Source organism: Lactuca serriola, chromosome 3 (assembly GCF_051521515.1).
Source record: "Lactuca serriola cultivar US96UC23 chromosome 3, Lser_US96UC23_V15, whole genome shotgun sequence".
NCBI lineage: Eukaryota > Viridiplantae > Streptophyta > Magnoliopsida > Asterales > Asteraceae > Lactuca > Lactuca serriola.
In genome coordinates, this window is record NC_136410.1 from 30,663,411 (window position 1) to 30,671,788 (window position 8,378).

The 8,378-nt window shown below is 35.7% G+C and overlaps 1 long non-coding RNA gene across 2 annotated transcripts; it reads left to right on the forward strand.

Moving 5' to 3' along the window:
- Nucleotides 1-226: 226 nt before the first annotated feature.
- On the forward strand, nt 227-3,696 carry LOC145094322 (uncharacterized). 2 transcript variants are annotated; one of them, XR_013703288.1, is made up of 6 exons: nt 227-479; nt 1,196-1,338; nt 1,476-1,612; nt 1,762-2,278; nt 2,390-3,373; nt 3,525-3,696. It is a non-coding gene; the product is annotated as an uncharacterized LOC145094322 (long non-coding RNA). The 2 variants fall into 2 exon arrangements; XR_013703287.1 differs by having other exon boundaries at nt 2,390-3,696.
- Nucleotides 3,697-8,378: the final 4,682 nt, after the last annotated feature.

The following is an 8,378-nucleotide window of genomic DNA, read 5'->3' on the forward strand; positions in this document are numbered from 1 at the left end:
TGATTCCTTTCAATCTTCATCCTCTCCATACTGTTTCTCCCCATTCTTGCTTCTAATGAATCAAATATCACCGAATAATAATGTAAAGATTCAAGAAATCGCCCGAGAAAAAACGGCCCATTGTGGTTAGCATCTTGCTCCGCCATCGTTAGCAGCGTCGGCCCGGTTTATTACATTCCATATAAAATTTCTTTCCTTCGATTCTAACCCTAGTTCATTCCCCCCCCCCCCCCCCCCCTTTTCCTTCATAACACATATAGACTTGGACTACGAGTTCCTTATATGTTCCTATGGGGTTCACGAAGCATGATTTATACATCTAGGGTTTCTGAATTTCAAGTATTATGCACACAAATGTCACAAGAAATATGGTCAACCAGCTCAAATATGGTCCGATTTCTTCATCGTTGTACGTCGTGGCTTCTTCATTGAGAGAAGTATTGGCTCCTTCTTCGTCACTAATCAGCTATTGATATATGGTAAGCTTAGAGACACAACTGCTCAATAACAAACACATGAACATTGTTCTGCTTCTTTTTTCGTTTCTTTTTAATTTTACTTAATTTTATTTAGAACTCTTGAATCTATCCCCATTATCCACCCAATTACTGCTAGTTTTCAAAGATATGTTTAACTGCCTTAGTCATCAACGAACAAGGATGCCCAAACGAATGAACCATGGCCTGTAAATGAAACGAAAGCTGGTAATCTTGATAAGCTAGAAGTTTTCCAATTTGTTACACACACATAGAGACTTATTTGTATTTATTTCCTTCTTTTATTTCTTTTCTTTTGATTTCACGTACAGGGGCTGTAGTAAACATAATTTTTTTTTCTTTTTTTTATTGTCCTTTCTATGTGATTTAAGGTTCTGTTACAATTGCTTTGTGCTCTGTATGATACCATGGCCTCATATAGGAGTGTGTGGAGGCTTAAAATCAGGGTAGTGGAGTATTTACCTGTTGTCCAACTCACCAACTCATTTGTTCACGAGGCTTTATCAGGAGCAACTGTCCATAACAAAAGCTTGGAATTGTTTTGTTTTTCTATTTCTATTTCTATTTGATCTTGTTATCCCTCTTAAATAATCTCTTTTCTCTTGTATTTATTTATCTATTGATTCCATGTTGTAAAGTGTTGAAGCAGATTAGGTAGACTATTTATCCAGATGTTCCTTTTGATGATGTTGTTGCAGGTGTTTATGGGATAATCTGCATCTTAGTGTTGCACATTATATAAATAGTGATGTCCGTGTAGCAGATTAATCTCAGCAGAATGGAAAACGAATTACTGGTCTTGTTCAGAGCCAAAATGGCAAGCAAGGAGATGCAAGATAGGGTAAGGGCATCAAACTTCTTCCTTCATGTATCATAACTCATACTTTAGAAAGGTTTATTATCTTTTCTTTCATTATTGATTATACTCGTAAATATTATATTATATTTATATTTTTCTGATTTCATTGTTGTTTACAGGTCTGAAACTAAAAGCTCACAAGCTGTTGATAAAGTCCATCATCAAGTAAGAAGAGCTCCCAGTTTTAGTGGTCCTTTAAACCTTCTAAACCGAGCTTCAGGAAACAGTTTGTCAGCTCTAATTAAACCATCTGGAGGTATTTTTTTAATTCATTTCAACATAAATGAAAGCCCTCTTTGTTTTCTTTTCTTTTTCTTTTATATATATATATATATATATATATATATATATATATATATATATATATATATATATATATATATATATAACTTGCACATGATATAGGGATTCTTTGGATGATAAGTCAAAAGCAAATTTAGTACAAATAAAAGGACGATTTTCTGTGACATCAAAAGACCTGGATCTTGTAAAGGATATTCCATTATGTACAGTTCCTCAAAATATTACCCGAGTTGTTCACTCAACCAATTGAAAAACGGCTCAATATGAGCAAGGTTCTGCCAGATGAGTTGATCCCAGTCATTGACATATCCGATTCTGAAGACCTTGAGGTAATAAAGTCAGTATGTGATGCAACCGATAAATTGGGACTTTTTCAAATAGTTAAACATGGTGTACCACTTAGCATAATTGAGGGTGTTAAAGACGCAACATATAAGTTTTTCGGGTTGTCAAGCAAAGAGAAAAAGAAATACTTGTCCCAGAATACTCCTTCAAAAAATGTTAGATATGTTACAAGTTTCAGTCCTGAAGTTGACAAAGCTTATGAGTGGAAAGATCACCTAAGTTGTATCTATGTTTCTGATGAAGAAACCTTGGAACTCTGGCCATCTGTTTGCAAGTAAGTCATAGACATGCATAAGTATTAACAATTTACTCAATTTATTAAACAAGAAACTCATTATTTCCCTTTTCTGAAATGTCGTTAAGACTAATCTTGTTACTTATGTAGGCATGAAGCTCTTGAATACTTAAAGACGTGTGATTCAGTAATCAAGACGCTAATAGAAATCCTAATCACAGGATTGGGCATACCAAACCTCAACCATGCACATAATGAGTCTTGAACTTACTTCCTTCATGTGATGCCAATGTTTAATTATAGAATTGTTGCCATTTAGTTTCCTAATAATTATACTGCACATAACACATGCATGCTTGAACTTTTAAGAAGGTGAATATTGAAATACCCTTTTCAAGGCATGAATCCAACACATGCAGATGAAGGTCAGGAACGAATAACAGTCGTTAAGACCACTGTCGGTCCTTTACCATAACAGTCGTTAAGACCACTCATTTTTCATGTACACAATGGTATTTTGGTCCTCAAGTTACTTATTAATCTTAAAATTTTGGCTTCCGTATACTTTAATCCCAATACAAAATACAATATTACTAATTCATTTCTTTTCTCTTCTTTTAACCTAATATATGGCGTTAAATAGGAACTTAACTATGAGTTTGTGTACAGACAAAAAGTACAAGAACTGCTAGATTTCTTAGGAGCATTATATGTTGTTGTTCTCTTCCAATATGGGTCCAAAATATATAACATTACTGATAGATATAGAGCATAGGGTTTATATTCAAGTTCCTTCCCATGGTGGCATTCGAGATGCATAATGTCTTTGTATGTGTTTGTTGTCTGGCCTGAATCAGATCGAATTCACTTAAATACATTTTATAATATCTGTGAATTATGATGTCTGATGTCTAGTGTTGTTCAAACTTCAAATCACATTAATTTTATTCTATGTTATGGTGTATGAATATCATTTGAAAAGAAACAAACTGTGTTTTCAGCTATTGGAGAAAGCACTAGAAAGGAGTGGAAATGATTTAGATTCTGCCATCAAGAGTCTCAATGAACTCTGTCTTGGATATGTGGATGGGATCTCACGTTTACCCGTGCAATCAAATGTAGCAACTGAAAAAGGTAATTCTTTTCATTTCCATTGCCAAATAAATAGAGTTTTGGAAATTATGTGTCTTTATTGTTATGAACTTTATTTTTTGTTATATTTAATAAACAAGATTCATTTATTAATTAAAAATTAAAACCATGGATTCTTTTACTGAGAGTGAAGGTGTTGCTTTTTTGGAGAACAACTAATCAGCTAACAATGACAACATCCCTAAAAGTGGTGCAGAATGGGTTGAAATGTTTCCAGTAAGAAACAGAGTTGTATGATTATTTTTTAGTTTTATAGGAATGTATAACCCATGTTATCAATGTAATATTTTTGTTTAAGATTTGAATGGTTCTTTGTATGACATTATAATTTGTGCAATTTATTTTATTTTTTGAGTATGAAATTTTATTTTATACTATGCAATGGATTGTATTTTTTGTATATGGTATTTTATTTCTATTATGAGAAATTAAATGCAAATTTAATTTAACAATTAATAAATATATCAATTTATTTTTTTTAAACATTTAAATTTACGATACGCAGAAATGTGTGTCATCTTCATTTATGACATGGCCTTTCTTGACAGGGGTTTTAATGATACGCATTGCGTGTCGTAAATGCACGTCGTAAATGCCCATCGTCTATAGACCACGCGCGAAAGCGTGGTGTCTCTCGTTATGACAGGATCTTTCTTGACGCGCATTTGCGTGTCGTCTAAGCATTTTACAATACACATTGCGTGTAGTAAAAGGTTGTTTTTCTAGTAGTCACATAGGCTAAATATACAATATAGTCTAATACGTCCCCGCAGTTGGAGGGAGAGTATGAAGACGAACACTCAAACTGGAACAAAAGTTTGTGAAAAGTGCAGACGGAATCCGTTTCGTGAAAATTCCAACGTACTGAAGAGTCGAAGGGACGTGTACAACTGTAACCTGACCAATGACAACTTTGACCCGAACAAAATGAATATCAATCTCGATATGCTCTATTTTGTAGATACAATGCATTGACGTTGTTACAATAAACAATGGTTGCTTTTGAGAGAGGGAAATGAAGCTCATGTAAATGATTCTAAAGCAATAGGTAGTCGATGGGTGAAGCTAAAGGCCATACCCCAGAGTACCGCAAATGTATCTAAGGATCTGTTTGAGAGCATGGAGGTGAGGCTCTTAGGCTTCATGTATGTAGAGGCATATATTCTGAACCACAAAGGCAATGTATGGTTGGGTGAAGGGTAAATTGTAATATTCCAAAATACAAAGGTAAAAAATTCATTTTTAAAACAACCAAAACACCCATTTTTCATTTACTCAAACCCTTAAATGTATTTTATAATAAAACAATTAATAGACTACAATCCCAAAATCTCAAGATTGCAGAAAATATGCGTGTATGCGCTGCGATCATGCCGGACCCATCCCTTTCGTATTGGAAATACCTGAAACCATAAACAACATCTATAAGCACAAAGCTTAGTGAGTTCCCCAAATATCACATACCATACATAACATACGAGTCATACATATCAAACATGCAATGTGAGGTGGTATGTGCCAATCATAGTCTTGGCATTGTGCCACAACCCGTATCATTTTCTTTCCTTTCTAGACCGGGGGCCAAAACCCTGGGTCTTATAGAAAATTGCCAGGAGCCACCTCTTAGTCTTCCATGCAAGCATCACAGAGAAAACTAGCATACAATCTACAACTAACTATCTACTTACTTGCCAGGGTTCGAACCATGGTCTTGCATACTGATTTTCTAGGAGCCACCTCTGGGCCTTTCATACAAGTGCCAAGTGCCACCCCATGGTCTTCCTATAATACATAAGCCAATGGGCTGATATTGGTGCCTTCGACCCACAGTAGTAGGGGTGTGTATGGGGCTGTTTGGTTCGGTTATTGGTCAAAACCAAACCATAACCATTATGATTGGTTAATGCATTTTGGTAGCCATTGGGTATGGTTAATATTGGTTATGGTTAATGGTTATTGTCGGTTAACGGTTTTAGTTAATGGTTAATATTGGTTAACCATAATGTTCAAAATAATATAAATGGCGAAAGTATATTGACATAGAAAATGAAAATGGAATACAAAAAAGTCCTGGACGCCAATGTTTGTAACCTAGCTTATACTAATAAAAAAAAGTGTACATTTGATACTCAGAGTGAGATAACACATTGTCACATTTAAAATAAAAAACATTCAATAAAGCCATTCAAATAAAGCCAAACATTCATACACGTTCAATTTGATTAAATCAAAAACTATAAAATAAAATAGTCAAACATTTATATTATGTGTTATCTGGATAAAAAAAAAAGTTCAAGTCACTCATATACATTCAATGTGATTAAGTCAAAAAAATCATTCAAATAGTTCTATAAAGTCAAAACGATCTTTGATTAGGATTAACGATGTGAGAAGCATCAATTTAGGATTATGAGTGTGAAGATTAAACTAATTTTGAATAATGTTTGAACATTGTAGAATTAGCCGATTAGGAATTACATTAATGAATAATCTAACTATTGGCACGATTGGAAGATTGTGTGTGTCTACGTGATCAACCTTTGATGGTTTGATTGTTCGTTCATCTCCTGATAAGTGAGGATTAATGAATTATATTTTGGAATTTTAATGGGTTTTAAATAAGTTTTAATATATTATTTTATAATTTATATATAATCGATAATTTTTTATATTAAAATATAAAGTTATCGGTTCGGTTAATAATGGTTCGATTATCCTATAAAACCATAATCAAACCGTTAGTTATCGGTTAACAAAAATTAGAAACCGAACCAACGGTTTTTAAAACAGTTTGGTTATTATAGTTCATTTATATTGGTTAATTAGGTTTTGGTTTGGTTTTTCAGTTATTATGCTCACCCCTACACAGTAGAGTGAGCAGACTCAACATAGACAGCTAAAACCCATGGATAAAAATCTGACTGCATATCCGCTAAAATCTAGGCGCTATCAAATAGCAAAATGACAATCCGTTAATAACTAGATCATGACTCACACAAGGAGTCCAAATTAGGGTTAAAGACCTTTTTACCCTTCCTCTAACTTTGCCCACGGCCAAAGTTCAAACCACATGTCCAAAAGTCCAAAATCCAAAATAAGCATCTAAGGACCAAATATGGCCCAATTTTCCAAATTGGGCCCAATACCTTTCATGGCCTTTTCCGAAGAAGTCCAACAAATTCTCAACATCCCAACCCAATAATTCTAATGGCCCAAAATGGCCCAAGACAACCAAGTCCAGTTATGACCAAAACCAAAGCCCAAACAAAAGAAATACACCCTGCTGAGTACGCGGGGCGTACTCAGTCTATATGCTCAGCGTACAACATAAACAACTAGTATACGGAACATACAAACTTGTAAGCCCATCGTACTCACCAACATGGCCACCTTTTTCATTTCAACTCTTAACCCATTAAGACTTTGGATCAAAGTTTGAATGTTATACCTCAAAAGCCACCAAAATAAGGTGTTTAAGCTGGTTCTCAAAGCCCCCCCCCCCCCCCCCCCCCGAAGAATGAGTCTTCAAGCTTCACCTTACTCCTCTAGGTGCACAAAACCCTCCACAAAAGCTTCACAAGAGCTCAGAATCACCAAATATAGGCTAAGAAACGAATTAGGGCTTTCAAGTGTGAGGAGGTTGGTTAAACAAGGCAACAAAAGGCAAACTTATGTCTTAAATAGGGTACAACCCTCAAATTTAGGGTTTCTTACTGAAGGGAGTACGCCCCGCATAACCCTTAGTACACTCGGCGTACTAAAAGAAGACCTACGATCACTTAACCCTCTACACCCAACATACTTGGTAAACATGCCTATTGTACTTGGTAAGTACGCCCCACGTACTCGACCAAGTTCCAAATCTCATGATATTGAATTGACCATAACTCCTTCGACTTAAGTTCGTTTCCAACGAACTTTATATCCACGGAAAGGTGAGGAGAAACCATACACTTCTATCAGCTCACCCTTGCCTAAGAAATTCCCGAACAAAAATCTAAAATTCATATAGGATCGAATTAGCAAATTACGATTACATCCTTGGGCTCCAAAACACAAACAAACATTGGATTACATAATCTATAACTCCCCCATCAAAAAGGGCCAAAATGCTCCTTCGCCAAGGCCCCAAGCCTTATAATAATTGGGCCATGGCCCTGAATAATGAAACAATTTGAAACCGAGTGTTACAACTCTCCCCTACTTAAATTACATTCTCCATGAAATCATTCCTTATCATTCCCGGCACACCATACAACTTAAAATACATAATCTCAACCCTATGTGCACAATAGCCTTCCTAAAATCAACCGAACCCAATCCTAGCAACATTCTCCAACCCAACAAAGAACGGATCCTTAACCCTTTTAGAAAACCACCTCTACTTTCCCCGATACCTGAAATCTCGAATTGATCTAACTCCCTGACGGGCCACCCATATTAGACCACTACCAGGCCAAATCCTCACTGAAGTACATACTTAAACAAGACACTTCCAACCTTTGATTGACTTGATGCTTCTATTGGGAACTGAATCACTGAGCATTTATTACTGAAGAACACTTATACTTGACTGAAGGCTCAGTTAATCTTTCGTCTAAAAGACTCATCCCTAAAACGGTTAGACTCAGACGAGAGCAGCGCAACAAGGTCAAATCATTTACTCTGAGATTATTCAGTCCAAGATGCAAGCGACTTAGTATATTCTCTTAATAACAAGCGACTCTACACACGAGTCCCAAATCACTAATATCGTCTTTACTTATCTCATGCCCCTAGCTGCTTCCCAAAAGCAGCCGAGACCTCCTTAGTCCCAAGTTATCTGCCAACTAACTGAATCACCAGATTCTTGCCAGGTTGCTAAGTCAAAAGACACACACAGTCACCCCATGCAACTTCCCAATGAAAGCCTCATTTGGAAAAAGTTTCCCTATCTAACTTGGCATTTATGACTCTAACCGATCATAACAGCCTGAAAAACCTGACA